This window comes from Bos indicus, chromosome 21 (genome assembly GCF_029378745.1).
Source record: "Bos indicus isolate NIAB-ARS_2022 breed Sahiwal x Tharparkar chromosome 21, NIAB-ARS_B.indTharparkar_mat_pri_1.0, whole genome shotgun sequence".
NCBI classification, from domain to species: Eukaryota; Metazoa; Chordata; class Mammalia; order Artiodactyla; family Bovidae; genus Bos; species Bos indicus.
In genome coordinates this window covers 30337874-30355978 of record NC_091780.1, presented here as the reverse complement: position 1 = coordinate 30355978, position 18105 = coordinate 30337874, and the positions used below count along the sequence as shown (strand labels likewise).

Here is an 18105-nt window from a genome sequence, read left to right as displayed (position 1 = left end):
TTCTTTTTTGATTTCTTCTGTGATTTGTTGGTTATTCAGCAGCATGTTGTTCAGCCTCCATATGTTGGAATTTTTAATATTTTTTTCTCCTGTAATTGAGATCTAATCTTACTGCATTGTGGTCAGAAAAGATGCTTGGAATGATTTCCATTTTTTTTGAATTTACCAAGGCTAGATTTATGGCCCAGGATATGATCTATCCTGGAGAAGGTTCCATGTGTGCTTGAGAAAAAAGTGAAATTCATTGTTTTTGGGTGAAATGTCCTATAGATATCAATTAGGTCTAACTGGTCTATTGTATCATTTAAAGTTTGTGTTTCCTTGTTAATTTTCTGTTTAGTTGATCTATCGATAGGTGTGAGTGGGGTATTAAAGTCTCCCACTATTATTGTGTTATTGTTAATGTCTCCTTTCATACTTGTTAGCATTTGTCTTATATACTGCGGTGCTCCCGTGTTGGGTGCATATATATTTATAATTGTTACATCTTCTTCTTGGATTGACCCTTTGATCATTATGTAGTGTCCTTCTTTGTCTCTTTTTACAGCCTTTGTTTTAAAGTCTATTTTATCTGATATGAGTATTGCTACTCCTGCTTTCTTTTGATCTCTATTTGCATGGAATATCTTTTTCCAGCCCTTCACTTTCAGTCTGTATGTGTCCCCTGTTTTGAGGTGGGTCTCTTGTAGACAGCATATGTAGGGGTCTTGTTTTTGTATCCATTCAGCCAGTCTTTGTCTTTTGGTTGGGGCATTCAACCCATTTATGTTTAAGGTAATTATTGATAAGTATGATCTCGTTGCCATTTACTTTATTGTTTTGGGTTCGAATTTATACACCATTTTTGTGTTTCCTGTCTAGAGAATATCCTTTAGCATTTGTTGGAGAGCTGGTTTGGTGGTGCTTAATTCTCTCAGCTTTTGCTTGTCTGTAAAGCTTTTGATTTCTCCTTCATATTTGAATGAGATCCTTGCTGGGTACAGTAATCTGGGCTGTAGGTTATTTTCTTTCATCACTTTAAGTATGTCTTGCCATTCCCTCCGGGCCTGAAGAGTTTCTATTGAAAGATCAGCTGTTATCCTTATGGGAATCAAGATTAAACATTATGATTCTAGATAACCAACAGGTTACTGAAGAAATCAAAGGGGAAATTAAAAAATACCTAGAAACAAATGATAATGAAAACACAACTCAAAACCTATGGGATGCAGCAAAAGCAGTTCTAAGAGGGAAGTTTATAGTAACGCAATTCTACCTCAAGAAATAAGAAAAACATCAAATAGACAACCCAAACTTGGGGCTCCCCTGGTGCCTCAGATGGTAAAAGAATCTGTGTACAAAGGAAAAAGATCAATGAAAAAGAAGTGAAAGAAACAATAGCAGAGATCATAAAACTAAAAGTGGTTCTTTGAGAAGATAAACAAAATTGACAAAACACTCACCAGACTCATCAAGAAAAAAGGGAAAAGACTCAAATCAACAAAATTAGATTGAAAAAAGGAGGGGGTTACAACAGACAATGCAGAAATACAAAGATCATACGTGACTATTATGAGCAACTATAAGCCAATTAAACAGACAACCTGGAAGAAATGGACAAATTCTTAGAAAAGTTCAACCTTCAAGACTGAAACAAGAAGAAACAGAATTATGAACAAGCCAGTCACAGGCACTGAAATAAAAACTGTCACCAAAAATCTCCCAAGAAACAAAAGCCTAGGGACAGATGGTTTCACAGGTGAATTCTATCAAACATTTAGAGAAGAGCTAATGCCTGTCCTTTTCAAACTCATCCAAACAATTTCAGAGGAAGGAACATTTCCAAACTCATTCTATGAGGCCACCATCACCGTGATACCAAAACCAAAGACATCACAAAAAATAAAATTTTAAGCCAATATCACTTATGAACATAGATACAAAAATCCTCAACAAAATTTTAGCAAACAGAATCCAACAACTTATTGAAAGGATCATATGCCACGATCAAGTCAGGTTTATCCAAGACATTTAAGGATTCTTCAGTATATGCAAATCAATCAATATGATACATGTGTTAACAAATTAAAAGATAAAAATCATATGATAATCTCAATAGATGTAGAAAAAGCTTTTCATAAAATTCAGTACCCATTTATGATAAAACTCTTCAGAAAACAGGCACAAAAGGAACCTATCTCAACAAAGTGAAGGCCATATATATTAAACATTATTCTCAATGGTGAAAAACTGAAAGCATATCCTGCAAAATCAGGAACGAGACAAGAGTGCCCACTCTCACCACTATTATTCAACAGTTCTGAAAGTCCTAGCCATGGCAATCAGAGGAAATAAAAGGAATCCAGATTGGAAAAAAAAGAAAGGAATCCATATTGGAAAAGAAACTCTTACTGTTTGCAGATAACATGACTATACACAGAAAACCCTAAAGATCCTATCAGAAAATTACTAGAACTAATAAGTGAATTTAGTAAAGTTGTAGGATACAAAATCAAAACACAAAAATCCCTTGCCTTCCTATACACTAATGATGAAAAATCAGAAAGAGAAATTAAGCAATCAATCCCATTCACCACTGCAACAAAAAGAATAAAATACCTAGGAATGAACCTACTTAAGGAGACAAAAGAACTGTTTACAGAAAATTACAAGATATTGATGAAAGAAATCAAAGACAACATAAAGAGATGAAGAGATAATACCAGGTTTTTGGATTTAAAGAATCAATATTGTGAAAATGACTATACTACTACCCAAAGCAATCTACAGATTCAATGCTGCTGCTGCTGTTAAGTCATGTCAGTTGTGTCCGACTCTGTGCGACCCCATAGACGGCAGCCCACCAGGCTCCCCCATCCCTGGGATTCTCCAGGCAAGAACACTGGAGTGGGTTGCCATTTCCTTCTCCAATGCAAGAAAGTGAAAAGTGAAAGTGAAGTCGCTCAGTCATGTCTGACTCTTAGTGACCCCATGGACTGCAGCCCACCAGGCTCCTCCATCCATGGAATTTTCCAGGCAAGAGTACTGGAGTGGGTGGCCAGTGCCTTCTCCAACAGATTCAATGCAATCCCTATCAAATTTCCAGTAGCATTTTTCAGAGAACTATAGCAAAAAATTTAACAATTTGTATGAAAATACAAAAGACCCCAGATAGCCAAAGCAAACTTGAGAAAGAGAAATGGAGAGCCAAAGGAATCAACCTTCTTGACTTCAGACTGTACTACAAAGCTACAGTCATGAAGATAGTATGGCTGGCACAAAAATAGAAATATAGACCAATGGTACAAGATAGCAAGCTCAGAGATAAACCCACGCACCTATGGGTACCTCATCTTTGACAGAAGAGGGAAGAATATACAATGGAGAAAAAACTGTCTCTTTAGTAAGTGGTGCTGGGAAAACTGGACAGCTATGTGTAAAATAATGAATTTGAGCATTTCTTAACACCATACATAAAGATAAACTCAAAATGAATTAAAGACCCAAATGTAAGACCAGAAACTATAAAACACTTAGAGGAAAACATATACAGAACACTCCTTGACATAAATCATAGCAAGATCCTCCATGACCCATCTTCTATAGTAATGGAAATAAAAACAAAAACAAATGTGGGAACTAATTAAACTTAAAAGCTTTTGCACAGCAAAGGAAGCCATAAACAAGATGAAAAGACAATCCTCAGAATGGGAGAGAATAACTTTAAATGAAGCAACTGCCAAAAGATTAATCTTTAAAATATAGTATCTCATTGAAGCTCAATATCAGAAAAACAAAGAACCCAATCAAAAAATGGGCAGAGCATCTTTTCATGTGTTTATTAGCATTCTGTGTGTCTTCTGTGGAGAAATACCATCAAAATCACAATGAGGTATCATCTCACGCAGGTCAGAATGGCCATCATCAAAAAGTCTAGAAACAATAAATTCTGGAAAGGGTATGAAGAAAAGGAATCTCTCTTACACTGTTAGTGGGAATGCAAACTGATACAGCCACTATGGAGAACAGTAAAGAGATTCCTTAAAAAACTAGGAATAAAACTACCACATGGCCCAGCAATTCTACTACTGGACATATACTCTAATGAAACCAGAATTGAAAAAGACTCATGTACCCCAATGTTCAATGCAGCACTATTTACAATAGCTAGAACATGGAGGCAACCTAGATGTCCATTGACAGATGAATGGATAAAGAATCTGTGGTACATATATACAATGGAATATTACTCAGCCACAAAAAGGAACACATTTGAGTCAGTTCTAATGAGGTGGACAAACCTAGAGCCTATTATATAGAGTTAAGTGAGTCAGAGAAATATAAATATCATATACTGATGCTGGCAGGGATTGGGGGCAGGAGGAGAGGGGGACGACAGAGGATGAGGTGGCTGGATAGAATCATCAACTCGATGTACATGAGTTTGGGTGAACTCCGGGAGTTGGTCATGGACAGGTGTGCTGCGATTCATGGGGTCGCAAAGAGTTGGACACGACTGAGCGACTGAACTGAACTGATCTGAATGCATATATATGGAATCTAGAAAGATGGCACTGATAATTTTCAGGGCAGCAATGGAGAAACAGACATAGAGAACCAACTTATGGACACAGGGGGAGGGGAGGAGGGAGAGAGTGAGACGTATGGAGAGAGTAACATGGAAACTTACAATACCATATGTAAAATAGATAGCCAATGGAAATTTACTGTATGACTCAGGGAACTCAAACAGGGGCTCTGTAACAATCTAGAGGGGTCGGATGGGGAGGGAGATAGGAGGGAGGTTCAGGAGGGAGGGGACATAGTGCACCTGTGGCTGATTATTGTGGATGTTTGACAGAAAACAACAAAATTCTGTAAAGCAATTATCCTTCAGTTAAAAAATAAATAATTTTTTTTTAAAAGTCAGACACAACTTAGCAACTAAACCACTACCACCACAGGTGATTCATGTTGATGTATGGCAGAAACTAAAACAACATTGTAAAGCAATTATCCTCCAATTAAAAATAAATTAATTACATTTAAAAATTATTTGGAAAAATCAGCCCTGATGGGTTGAAATGGGTTATTTTTTCCACCACTAGGGGGAGTATATGGGGTTTGTGGTGAGGTCAGTGGAGAGCATTTTGTTCAGTATCTAAGTTTTTAAAATGTAATTCTGCCTCTTGGTATCTTTCATAGAGTCAGGCATGCTCAAGTGCACAAGGATGTTCTTTGCAGCACAGCTGGAAATATCCAAAACAACTGTTTGTCAAAGAGGAATGTCTGCATTACCTATGGCACCAGGACATGACCTGTCCCTGAGGTGTCAATATGAACATTTCTCTAAGGCACATGAGAATATCCATGTAGTACAGAATAATTAAAACTATTGAAAGGGAAAAGAATCTCATTTGTAGGACAATGTCTAAAAAGCCACAGCCTTCCTTTTAATTTTACTTCTGGCTTTCAGAGCTCTGCTTTGTGCTCAAATGATACAATCTACTTGAAGTATTATTTTCTGCAGAAGCTATTCAATTAGATAAGAAATGACAGGTGGGCTCAAGTCTGAAAACTGAAGGGAACAAGAGAAAGGAAAGGCTCAGTTGGTAAGGCAGTGACGGAAGTTGGAGAAGCAAAGGAGAAAGGCCAGACTGATGAGACCTGGGTGCTGCCATCCTCTGTAAGAATGACCTCTGGATGGTCACTAAAGCCCCTTCAATCTTTTCCTCATCTATACAAGGGGGGAATATACCATATCTTTCTTAGAATTTTGTCAAGATTAATTAAACTTAAGTTAAACTATATCCCTCCCTCCCTTCTCTATTTCTACCTACCTGCCAACCTGACTACTTACCTATCTCTCTACTTTTCAATCTCTTCCCTTTTCTATTTGGCTTTGTGTCTATCTGATTATACGCTTAGCTATCTCACTATCAGTTCAGTTCAGTTCAGTTCAGTTGCTCAGTCGTGTCCGACTCTTTGCGACCCCGTGAATCGCAGCATGCCAGGCCTCCCTGTCCATCACCAACTCCTGGCGTTCACTCAGACTCACGTCCATCAAGTCAGTGATGCCATCCAGCCATCTCATCCTCTGTCGTCCCCTTCTCCTCCTGCCCGCAATCATTCCCAGAATCAGAGTCTTTGCCAATGAGTCAACTCTTCGCATGAGGTGGCCAAAGTACTGGAGTTTCAGCTTCAGCATCCTTCCTTCCAAAGAAATCCCAGGGCTGATCTCCTTCAGAATGGACTGGTTGCATCTCCTTGCAGTCCAAGGGACTCTCAAGAGTCTTCTCCAACACCACAGTTCAAAAGCATCAATTCTTCGGTGCTCAGCTTTCTTCACAATCCAACTTTCACATTCATACGTCACCACAGGAAAAACCATAGCCTTGACTAGATGGACCTTTGTTGGCAAAGTAATATCTTTGCTTTTCAATATGCTATCTAGGTTGGTCATAACTTTCCTTCCAAGGAGTAAGCGTCTTTTAATTTCACAGCTGCAGTCACCATCTGCAGTGATTTTGGAGCCCCCCAAAAATAAAGTCTGACACTGTTTCCACTGTTTCCCCATCTATTTCCCATGAAGTGATGGGACCGGATGCCATGATTTTCATTTTCTGAATGTTGAGCTTTAAGCCAACTTTTTCACTCTCCACTTTCACCTTCATCAAGAGGCTTTTGAATTCCTCTTCACTTTCTGCCATAAGAGTGGTGTCATCTGCATATCTGAGGTTATTGATATTTCTCCCGGCAATCTTGATTCCAGCTTGTGCTTCTTCCAGTCCAGCGTTTCTCATGATGTACTCTGCATATAAGTTAAAGAAGCAGGGTGATAATATACAGCCTTGACATACTCCTTTTCCTATTTGGAACCAGTCTGTTGTTCCATGTCCAGTTCTAACTGTTGCTTCCTGACCTGCATATAGGTTTCTCAAGAGGCAGGTCAGGTGGTCTGGTATTCTCAACTCTTTCAGAATTTTCCACAGTTTATTGTGATCCACACAGTCAAAGGCTTTGGCCTAGTCAATAAAGCAGAAATATATGCTTTTCTGGAACTCTCTTGCTTTTTCCATGATCCAGTGGATGTTGGCAATTTTGTCTCTGGTTCCTCTGCCTTTTCTAAAACCAGCTTGAACAACTGGAAGTTCACGGTTCATATATTGCTGAAGCCTGGCTTGGAGAATTTTGAGCATTATTTTACTAGCGTGTGAGATGAGTGCAATTGTGTGGTAGTTTGAGCATTCTTTGGCATTGCCTTTCTTTGGGATTGGAATAAAAACTGCCCTTTTCCAGTCCTGTGGCCACTGCTGAGTTTTCCAAATTTGCTGGCATATTGAGTGCAGCACTTTCACAGCATCATCTTTCAGGATTTGAAATAGCTCAACTGGAATTCCATCACCTCCACTAGCTTTGTTCATAGTGATGCTTTCTAAGGCCCACTTGACTTCACATTCCAGGATGTCTGGCTCTAGGTCAGTGATCACACCATCGTGATTATCTGGGTCATGAAGATTTTTTTTGTATAGTTCTTCTGTGTATTCTTGCCATCTCTTCTTAATATCTTCTGCTTCTGTTAGGTCCATACCATTTCTGTCCTTTATTGAGCCCAACTTTGCATGAAATGTTCCTTTGGTATCTCTGATTTTCTTGAAGAGATCTCTAGTCTTTCCCATTCTGTTGTTTTCCTCTATTTCTTTGCATTGATCACTGAAGAAGGCTTTCTTATCTCTTCTTGCTATTCTTTGGAACTCTGCATTCAGATGTTTATATCTTTCCTTTTCTCCTTTGCTTTTCGCTTCTCTTCTTTTCACAGCTATTTGTAAGGCCTCCCCAGACAGCCATTTTGCTTTTTTGCATTTCTTTTCCATGGGGATGGTCTTGATCCCTGTCTCCTGTACAATGTCACGAACCTCATTCCATAGTTCATCAGGCACTCTATCTATGAGATCTAGACCCTTAAATCTATTTCTCACTTCCACTGTATAATCATAAGGGATTTGATTTAGGTCATACCTGAATGGTCTAGTGGTTTTCCTTACTTTCTTCAATTTAAGTCTGAATTTGGCAATAAGGAGTTCATGGTCTGAGCCACAGTCAGCTCCTGGTCTTGTTTTTGCTGACTGTATAGAGCTTCTCCATCTTTGGTTGCAAAGAATATAATCAATCTGATTTTGGTGTTGACCATAGGCATGGAGGAGAGAATTAACGGGGCTGAGGAAGTGATCTTTCATCTGCAGAAGAACTAAGAATTTTGCAAGTAAAGAGGTAGAGAGCTGATCTCCACGTGAATATGAGGGGTGGGTGGGAAGTACGAACACAGCCAAACAGGTGGAGCAGGATGTGTATAGACCTGAAGATCAACAAAGCAAGGACATATTCCTGAAACAAAATTGCAGGGAGCTCACAAAAATCAGACAAAAGAGACCAACCATGACCTAAATAAATGAAGAGACGTACCACTAGCATGGATTGCAAGATACAGTGCAGTTAAGCAGTCAATTACCCTCAAATAATCTACAAATTAAATACAATCCCATTCGACATCTAAGCAGGATTCTTTGTAGACATGGACAAGTGGATTCTAAAACTTACACGGAAAGATGAAGGAACTAGATTTTTGAAACAATTTTGAAAAAAGAAAAACAGCTGGAGGATTCATGCTGCTTAAAAATGCATTATAAACCTACTGTGGGCAAGACAGTGTGGTATTTGGGAGAGGATAGATACACAGATCAATGGAACAGAAAACAGCTGAGATTTTGACAAAGGTACCGAGGCAATTGATGGGAAAAGGACAGACTTTTCAAACAGTGAGCCTAGAACGAATTGATAGTCATATGCAAAAGCAAAGAGACAAAAACACCTCAATCTAGACCTCACACCACATATAAAAATGAACTCTACTTGGATTACAGACCATGTGTGCATGTGTATTGAGGTGTTCACGTGTGACTTTGTGCACATGTGTAGGCGTCTATGTGTGTGAGCTTCTGTGTGTCCGTATATGAGTATGTGTACTTGTGTTTATGTTGGATGTGGATGCATATATATGCGTGTGTGCATAAGCATGTATGCATCCTTGCATAACTGTGTGTCTGTGTGTTTGTGTGTGTGTGTGTGCATGTTAAAGAGGTCGGGAAAGCTATCTAGGGGATATTTAGACAGAAGTTCCAGTGAGCTAGATATTTACACTTGGAAGTTTCCAGCATACTTACAAGAAGTGAAACAAAGGGAGTAGATGTGATAGCTCTTTTCCATTAAAAAATAATTAAATTTCACAAGCAAAGGAGAATTTCAGCTTTTATGCTAGAACAGGCTATTATAAAATTCAGTTTTATCTAAGTATCTATCTCTCCAAACAGAAGAAGCCAGTTTACCTAAATGAAGGAACAAACAAATAAAAAAGAAAAAGACATCTACAGACTGCATCATCCTGGATGGCTCTGTATATTTTATAATAGCTGACAGTGAGATGGGTAGATTTTTAAGAACCCAATCAGTTCCTATACTTACCTGACAACTTTATGACCTGAATGTGTTAATCTACTAATTGTATTCTTTGGATATCTGAGTTTCAAGCTTTAATCACTAGGAACACTTATACTGAAATACAAATGTACCAGGCCTGCAAATAAACTGGGACAATCAATTTCGTTCCTGGCTCTCACTGCTTCCCTTTGAAATGAGGAGAGTAGCTCCTGTTTTACATGGATCTGGAGGTGATTACACAACACAGTGCCTCGCCCACAGTGGGTACCAAAAATAGGTTATATACGATTATTACTGTTGTAATTATCTATTCATTTAGTTGCAAATATATTCTTAAACTAATAACTTTAGACACCTAATAAGACCCTCTGGAGTACCATTCTTTCAGAAGATTTGCTTTTATGTCATATCAAAAGAACTTATGTTATACAGGCCTTCCCTGGTGGCAGTAGAGAATCCGCCTGCCAATGTAGGAGACATGGATTCAAACCCTGGGCTGGGAAGAGCCCATGGAGAATGAAAAATGGCCCACTCTAGTATTCTTCCTTGAGAAATCCCATGGACAGAAGGGGCCTAGTGGGCTACAGTCCACTGGGTCACAAAAGAGTCAGTCAAGACTTATTAACTAAACAACAACAACAATATATATACTTTTTTAGATTCTTCTCCCTTATAGGTTGTTGTAAGATACTGAGTATTGCTCCCTCTGCTATATAGCAGTCCTTGTTGTTTATCTATTTTATATGTGTGTGTGTATGTGTGTGTGTGTGTGTGTGTGTGTGTGTGTGTGTGTGTGTTAGTCACTAAGTCGTGTCCGACTCTTTGCAACTCCATGGACTGTAGCCCGCCAAGCTCCTCTGTCCATGGAATTCTCCAGGCAAGAATACTGGAGTGGGTTGCTGTTTCCTCCTCCAGGGGATTTTCCCCACCCAGGGATCGAACCCAGGTCTCCTGCATTGCGGGCAGATTCTTTACTGCTGAAACACCTGGGAAGCCCTCTATTTTATATATATGTTGATAACTGTGTGTATATGCTAATTCCAATGTATATGCTAATTCCAAACTCCTAACTTATTCCCCACCACCTTTCCCCTTTGGTAACCGTACGTTTGTTTCTGTGTCTGTGGTTCTATTTCTGTTTTGTAAATAAAAAATATTAATAATTTTTAAAAGGTTGGTTCACAAAAGGTGATGCACACAAAGTTAAAGTTTATGGGATCAGCTGTCTGAGTTAAGAAAGAAATGACACTTTTAAGCAGAATATATAAGTACAACTCCCCTGAGGAAAGAATGGTGAAGCCAATATCACTCAAACACTTAAGTGCTGGCTCAAGATCAAGTAAGAAGCTTTGCAGCTTTGGAGAGCATCAAGTTTGAGGTAGTTGATTTCAACCTTTTTTTTTTTTGCTCAGAGTCCAACCCCCTGGGGAACCACTGACTCCTTGGGCAGCTGGGGAGTCAGGGCCACCCAGCTAGAAAGTGGGAGTGAGCACTTGACCCCGAGACCCCAGAACCTCAGAGCCCAAGAGGTGATGTTTCACATGGATGGAAGCACAGCCTGTCTGCCCAGCATCCCCATCCCACTGCCCCAGAGTTTGGCACCAATGGGCAGAACCAGGTCCCCCAGGGGGAGCTCAGGCCCCTGGCTCTGATACCTTCCTCATGACCTGATGTGTCACCTAGTCTGGGGCAGCATGGGCCCATTCTTCCTGGGGAAGTGTGGGTGTGTGTGACACAGACAAATACAGCGCCCTGATCACACCTGCCCCAGAAAAACGTGAGCTCCTGGGATCCAAGGAAGCAGCTGCAGGAGAAGACTGAGGCCCTTCCTGTCAGGCACAAGGAAGCAGGAAAAGGGAGCAGAAGAGAGGGACTCAGGGTCCTGGCCCAGGGTTGCCGGGGAGGGCCCCCGCGAGGCCCAGGGCCTGCCAACCTCGGGGACGGGGCTTCTCCAAGAGGGGCTTCTCCGAGCCTTCAAGATACCTCAAGGCCATCCTTAAGCATGCTGGTTTGGAGCACGCCTCTCAAAACTAGGTAACTCAGGTTTTCAAGGGGGCAGAAATTCCTCATGGTGCATACTAGGAAATGAAAAAAAAAAAAAAGGCCGTCCTGATATTTCTACCCACATGTTTAAATGAAACTCAAGTAATCAACAAAGATTTCCAGTATAGCACAGGGAACTATATTCAATATCTTGTAATAACCTATAATGAAAGGGAATGTAAATATATATATATATGTATAAATGAATCATTGTTCTGTACACCTGAAACTAACACAGTATTGTAAATAAATCAATATATATCAAAAAACAAACAAACCCAAGTCCTCTCTTCTGTGTCTCTGCAGAAGCAGAGATCCGATTTTCAACTTGGCTCCACCCATCCCATCAAGTTGATGTCAGACCTACAACCTAGTTCTTTCCCCAGGGAACTCATCCCAAAGGCACACAGAGACAGGCAGAGGGTCCCCAGCTCATAAACTGCTAAGAAGGAGGAAACCAGAAGGAGAAGGTGGGAAACTTCAGGGGAGCTTTGGGTTGGGGATGCCAGCTGGGCTGGCTATCGCCCCAGAAAGCAGGAGAACAGGGGACACCACAGAGCCATCCTGCAAGCTCTGTCTGACAAGCAGGAAGCACACTGGCTGCAGCCACAGGCATCCTTTATCACACCAGCCCTCATCTGCTTTTAAGAATCGCAGGGAAGTTTGCCAAGGGGGAGGCTGGAGTTAGCACATGCAAGCTTTTATAAACAACAAGGTCCTACTTTATAGCACAGAAAAATATATTCAATATCTTATGATACACTGTAATGGAACAGAATATAAAAAAGAATGCATATACATGTATAACTGAGTCACTTTGCTGTACAGCAGTAATTAACACAACATTGTAAATCAACTACACTTCAATAGAAAAAAAGAAAGCACTGTGGGGAAGAAAATGAGACACATAAAATGTACAGAGGAAGTGTTTTGAAGATAATCTAGTAGCTACAAGTACTCTCCAGAAGCAATCTAATCCATGTCCACATGTAGCTTGTAAATCACATGTATATTCACAATACTATTCCTTGGTAAAATTTCTAAAACATTCTTAAGGAAGATTCCACGGCCAGAAAATAAAACCATAGGGACTGAATAAAACCACAGTGACTAAATCCAAACAGAAAGAAATCTAATAACCTTCAGACAAGAAGTCCAATTAGTTATCTGTGACTGAAAGGCAGACAGACAGCAGGCCAGGGAGGTCCAGGCCTGCAGCAGGGTGGAAGGGAGTGTGACCGTGAGAGTGAGGAGTAACCAGAACAGGGGGTGGAGTCACCTCACGGGGACACTGTTCGCTGGTGGATGCTTCCTGCCATGAGTTTGCTTCTCTACGCAACCTTCTAAGTGTAGGGACTTAAGATTATGAGCACTCAGACTAGAGCTCTGCCCTGTCATTAACGTTCATCAGCCTTTTGGCCAAAGGTCTGAATCAGCTTTCATGGGTTACAAACGAACTCAGGGTTGGAGCAGCACTCACTGGGTACTCAACCATCCTTCCTGCCTCTGTAATCATACCCAGTGAGTGCCACCCATGGCTCCAGCCCCAATGGACACCTCTCGCAGGACTTACTCCTGTCTCCAGTGTTAAACACTAGGGCACTGAGGGTTGTGAAGTGAAGCATTTACCTAGGTCGTCTGGTCAGCATGAACAGAGACAAGGGGCACACCTATACAGTTTGATTTCAGAGTCCTTCTCTTGACTAGCCAGATACTCCCTTGTGTGATCTCACAGATGTGGAAAAAGTGAAAAAGGGGGGACTATGTTACAGGGAAGGAAGTCTGACGCGCAGATTGAATGATTGGTGAAAAATCATAATACGACCAGCAATGGGTGCTAAATCACTGGTGAAAATTATCTGGGAAAGAGAATATTCCTATGATCTCAAACCTCACCCCACAGATTACTTACTAATTAGAAGAAATAAATAAGGTAACATCATAAAGGAGAGCTCTGGCAGAAATCACCTTGGTCAGCTGAACTTGTCACTACCAATACTAGGTCATGATGATGTAAATGCGAGGCAAATACACGAGATGTCTACCTGCAGCTAAGGATGAAGAACAGTCAGACAACTCCTGCGAGATACTCTACAAAACGAAAGGCTTAGATTCTTTTTTTCTTTTTTTTGCTCAGATTCTTTACAAATATGTGAACATTGCAAAAGACAAAAACAAAAACAGAGCTGTCCCTAGGACAGCAAGATTAAACCAGTCAATCCTAAAGGAAATCAACCATGAATATTCACTTGGGGGGGCTGATGCTGAAGCTGAAGTTCCAATACTTTGGCCATCTGATATGAAGAGCCTACTCAATGGAAAAGATTCAAGATGTTTGGAAAGACTGAAGGCAGGAGAAGGGGGTGACAGAGGATGAGATGGTTGGATGGCATCACCGACAATAGGTATGAGTTTGAGCAAACTTCGAGAGATGGTGAAGGACAGGGAAGCCTGGCGTGTTGCAGTCCATGGGGTCGCAAAGAGTTGGGCACAACTTAGTGACTAACAACAAAGAGATATAACTAGATTCAGTGAATGACATTTAACTGAATACTAAATAAGGGAAGACAGTTATAAAGGATATTTGGGGGGCAACCAGGGGTATTTGAATTGGAACTATATATTGGAAAACATTGCTTTATCAGTGTTGAATTCCACGGTGATAATGGTATTATAGGACAGTTTTGAAGAAGACAGCCTATGAATTTAAGAGGTATATGCAAAGTATGTCATGATGTCTGCAATTTATGTACAAATGATTCAGAGAAAAAACTGAACACGCATCCATAACACACACACATCCATCTTTACAATCTCTCCGTGTGTGTATGTATCTGAGTGTGTACTTGGGTAAACATCTAGTAAATCTGAGTGAAGAACACGGGTGTTCACTGCCCCCTTTTTCCATTTTCCTAAGAGTTTGGAGTTTATCAAAAGGAAAAGGAGGCAAAAAAGTAAATGAAGAGATTTGTTTGAAGAGTCATAAGGTAAAAGAATTGCTACTCTAATATCAACTAGATAAAAATTCTATTTCTGGACAAGCACTAAGAAAAACATTAAAAATAAAAGCAATTAATATGTTAATATGAGACTTTAGTCTTTTGCTTAAGTTATTCTTCTAATATTTTAAAAATCAATCATGATAACTACAGATGGCAACAGAGTGGCTTAATAAATTCTGCACTAGTATAAATCAAATTACCTCCTGGTTATTCACTACAGCCACGTTCTTTAGAAGGGTGATGTTTACTATTCTAAACACAAATGTTAATGCAACATGAAATGCATTTTATAATTTCCTCTCAATGGACTTCAGCAGATAAATTAATGCACTCTCATTCCCTGGCTTTAAACCTGATTTTCAGGTCATCTGTTCCCAGGACCACAACAAGCTCTCCTGTTGGAAATGTTGATTGCACTTGCCCCACCCCAGCATAGTCATGACAGACCCCATGAACATGGAACTCACTTTTCAGACACTGCAGTTCACTGGAGGTGGGTGGCAGTCAGGCACCCGGGGCAACGCGGCACTGCCTCTGCTGGAAATGGGCCATTGTTGTCCCAGTGGATGGCGTGAGACCACAGCCCCTGAGAACTCTGGAAAAGACAATAATGAAAGAAAACATTTACATCTCATTAGAAGTAAGAATTTAAAACTTTTTTATATTTCAAATTTTAAAATGATTTAAAATATTTGGTATGGTATGAACTTGAAATGGTCTTTAAAGATTGTTTAAATAAGCTTTATTGACAAATAGGTTACATATAATAAAATACATGCATTTTAAGTACATGAAAGCATGAAAGTGAAAGTCATTCAGTCGTGTCTGACTCTTTGTGACCGTAAGTCCATGGAGTTCTCCAGGCCAGAATACTGGAGTGAGTAGCCCTTTCCTTCTCCAGGAGATCTTTCCAACCCAGGGATCGAACCTAGGTCTCCTGCATTGCAGGCGGATTCTTTACCAGCTGAGCCACAAGGGGGTCTCCTGCATTACAGGTGGACCAACTGAGCTATCTTTTTCAACTGAGCTATCAGGGAAGCCCTTTAAGGAAATAGATTTCAACAAAATGTATACACCTGTGTAACCACCACTGTAATCAAGATACAGAGTTTGACCTTGAAATGGTCTTGACAGTGAACTCCATGCCCCTGCATCTCCCTGCCTCACACATCATCCCACCTTTTAATTTTTAAATAAATGAAGGCATTGAGAGTTAGGTCAGGATAAAAGGAAAAGTCTTCTAAGTGAGTGTCAACTCAAGGAAGTGACTGTGAGGTCAGAGTCATGAGAAGTTCATGGGCTATGCTGATGCTCTAGGATAGGTGCACAGAGAGGCTCACAGACAGAAGCTGAACTTCTGACACCCCATGAGAACCTCAGGTGGCACAGACCACAGGGAATCACAAAGTTAGAAAGCTGTTCATCATCATTCTTGCCAGGGTATGGTGTGGTCCTCAGGAAATTCAAGAGGTCAGGCTGATGACCACTCCTTGTTCCTGGTGGGGTGTACCAGGCCAGGAGGTCAGACTGTCACCAATAGGATCTTGAGTCAGGAGGGTTCCTGTGGACCAACCTTAGTCCAGGTGAGTGCAGGGTGCACCCCAGCAGTGGGGGGGTGAGGTGGGCAAATATCACGAGTAGCATGTTGACTCCTGAAATCTACTTGCTTATCTGTGATGTGGGCTTTTCTTGCAGGCATCAGACCTCCAGGATGCTCATAAGCTAGGAGGGCCATGACTGCACAGGTGAGGGGAAGGAGCTGGGTCACGCCCTATACATAGTACCAGGACCCCGCTCTCCTCCAGGTTAACACACAGGTTCTGGGTGAAGTCTGAGGACCTCTCCTGCATCCAGAGACTGCCTCTCAGGGGGTGCACCCACAGCCTGGGGACGGCCAGTCTGGTCCCTGTAGATCCTGAGCACCCTGGGGCTCCAGAACCCAGGCTGGTTTCCCCTTTGACCTCTTACATCCACATAGGTAAATCACATATCCTCATAAACCTAACTGAATTTTTAAAAAGACATGCAGTTCAGTTCAGTTCAGTCGCTCAGTCATGTCCAACTCCTTGTGACCCCATGAATTGCAGCAGGCCAGGTCTCCCTGTGCATCACCAATTCCCGGAGTTCACTCAGACTCACGTCCATCGAGTCAGCGATGCCATCCAGCCATCTCATCCTCTGTCGTCTCCTTCTCCTCCTGCCCCCAATCCCTCCCAGCATCAGAGTCTTTGCCAATGAGTCAACTCTTCGCATGAGGTGGCCAAAGTACTGGAGTTTCAGCTTTAGCTCATTCCTTCCAAAGAAATCCCAGGGCTGATCTTCAGAATGGACTGGTTGGATCTCCTTGCAGTCCAAGGGACTCTCAAGAGTCTTCTCCAACACCACAGGTCAAAAGCATCAATTCTTCGGCGCTCAGCTTTCTTCACAGTCCAACTCTCACATCCATACATGACCACAGGAAAAACCACAGCCTTGACTAGACGGACCTTTGTTGGCAAAGTAATGTCTCTGCTTTTGAATATGCTATCTAGGTTGATCATAACTTTCCTTCCAAGGAATAAGCGTCTTTTAATTTCATGGCTGCAGTCACCATCTGCAGTGATTTTAGAGCCCAGAAAAATAAAGTCTGACACTGTTTCCCCATCTATTTCCCATGAAGTGATGGGACCGGATGCCATGATCTTCGTTTTCTGAATGTTGAGCTTTAAGCCAACTTTTTCACTCTCCTCTTTCACTTTCATCAAGAGGCTTTTGAGTTCTTCTTTACTTTCTGCCGTAAGGGTGGTATCATCTGAATATCTGAGGTTATTGATATTTCTCCCGGCAATCTTGATTCCCGCTTGTGTTTCTTCCAGTCCAGCGTTTCTCATGATGTACTCTGCATATAAGTTAAATAAGCAGGGTGACAATATACAGCCTTGACATACTCCTTTTCCTATTTGGAACCAGTCTGTTGTTCCATGTCCAGTTCTAACTCTTGCTTCCTGACCTGCATACAGATTTCTCAAGAGGCAGATCAGGTGGTCTCGTATTCCCATCTCTTGAAGAATTTTCCACAGTTTATTGTGATCCACACAGTCAAAGGCTTTGGCATAGTCAATAAAGCAGAAATAGATGTTTTTCTGGAACTCTCTTGCTTTCTCCATGATCCAGCGGATGTTGGCAATTTGATCTCTGATTCCTCTGCCTTTTCTAAAACCAGCTTGAACATCAGGAAGTTCACGGTTCACGTATTGCTGAAGCCTGGCTTGGAGAATTTTGAGCATTACTTTACTAGCATGTGAGATGAGTGCAATTGTGTGGTAGTTTGAGCATTCTTTGGCATTGCCTTTCTTTGGGATTGGAATGAAAACTGACCTTTTCCAGTCCTGTGGCCACTGCTGAGTTTTCCAAATTTGCTGGCATATTGAGTGCAGCACTTTCACAGCATCATCTTTCAGGATTTGAAATAGCTCAACTGGAATTCCATCACCTCCACTAGCTTTGTTCGTAGTGATGCTTTCTAAGGCCCACTTGACTTCACATTCCAGGATGTCTGGCTCTAGGTCAGTGATCACATCATCGTGATTATCTAGGTCATGAAGAT

General features: G+C 41.0%; 1 protein-coding gene across 2 annotated transcripts in view; it reads right to left on the bottom strand.

Annotated features, from left to right (window-relative positions):
* Positions 1-18105, bottom strand: part of OTUD7A (OTU deubiquitinase 7A) — a 388133-nt gene that overhangs the window by 172947 nt on the left and 197081 nt on the right. For both annotated transcript variants that reach the window (XM_070775293.1, XM_070775294.1), the window contains exon 2: positions 14987-15114. The gene's annotated coding sequence lies outside the window, so the exon portion shown is untranslated. The remainder of the gene's footprint in view (positions 1-14986; positions 15115-18105) is intronic.